Source organism: Parus major, chromosome 3, assembly GCF_001522545.3.
Source record: "Parus major isolate Abel chromosome 3, Parus_major1.1, whole genome shotgun sequence".
NCBI lineage: Eukaryota > Metazoa > Chordata > Aves > Passeriformes > Paridae > Parus > Parus major.
In genome coordinates this window covers 10,282,801-10,283,446 of record NC_031770.1, presented here as the reverse complement: position 1 = coordinate 10,283,446, position 646 = coordinate 10,282,801, and the positions used below count along the sequence as shown (strand labels likewise).

The following is a 646-nucleotide window of genomic DNA, read 5'->3' as shown; positions in this document are numbered from 1 at the left end:
GAGGTTACTAATGAATGAGTCATGCATGATTTAGTATCAGCACTGGAGGGCGAATTTCCGAAATCGGTATTTCTCACAAAACTTCTTAACTAAGGGAAGCCTTGACAGCCTAAATGACCCTCTGCTTCTCCCTCCTGGACTCAGCAACAAAACCTTTGAAGACTTCCACGAAAAGCTGAGTCAGGTGCAAAGAAGAATGTTTCTTTCAAAGAAGAAACATTAAAAAGTGGCGTGGCACCGCATTTCTAGGCAGGGCTGAGGGGTTTTCCTCTTTCTCTTGGTGCCGTGGGGAAAAAAAAAACCGAGGGAAAATCGTCCTAAGGGAACGGCCGGCGTCCCGCGGTGCGCACAGACGGACACAGCGCCCGCTGCCAGCACACCAGGGCTGGCACAGGAGCCAGGTGTCACCCGGGGCCACCCCCAGGAGGAGGGTGCCTGGTCTGGGGCCGTTTCCACAGGTAGGGAGCGGCATCTGGCCCGGCTGGAAGGAGAACAGCGGCAACGCGGCGGAGTCTGCCGCCTTCCCCTGGCTCCTGCAGTAATACAAACACCTTTTCTGAGGTAAATACCTTCCAGCTCTACAGCCTGGGCCCCGCGGAGCCGGGGGGGCGGCGGGAGAACACCGTGTCCCGCCGGGGACGGGGCC

The 646-nt window shown here is 57.3% G+C and overlaps 1 protein-coding gene across 1 annotated transcript in view; it reads left to right on the top strand.

Moving 5' to 3' along the window:
• Window positions 1–461: 461 nt before the first annotated feature.
• The window catches only part of B3GNT2 (UDP-GlcNAc:betaGal beta-1,3-N-acetylglucosaminyltransferase 2), a 15,457-nt gene continuing 15,272 nt past the window's right edge, over window positions 462–646 (top strand). The window contains exon 1 of the mRNA XM_015623187.3: window positions 462–561. The gene's annotated coding sequence lies outside the window, so the exon portion shown is untranslated. The remainder of the gene's footprint in view (window positions 562–646) is intronic.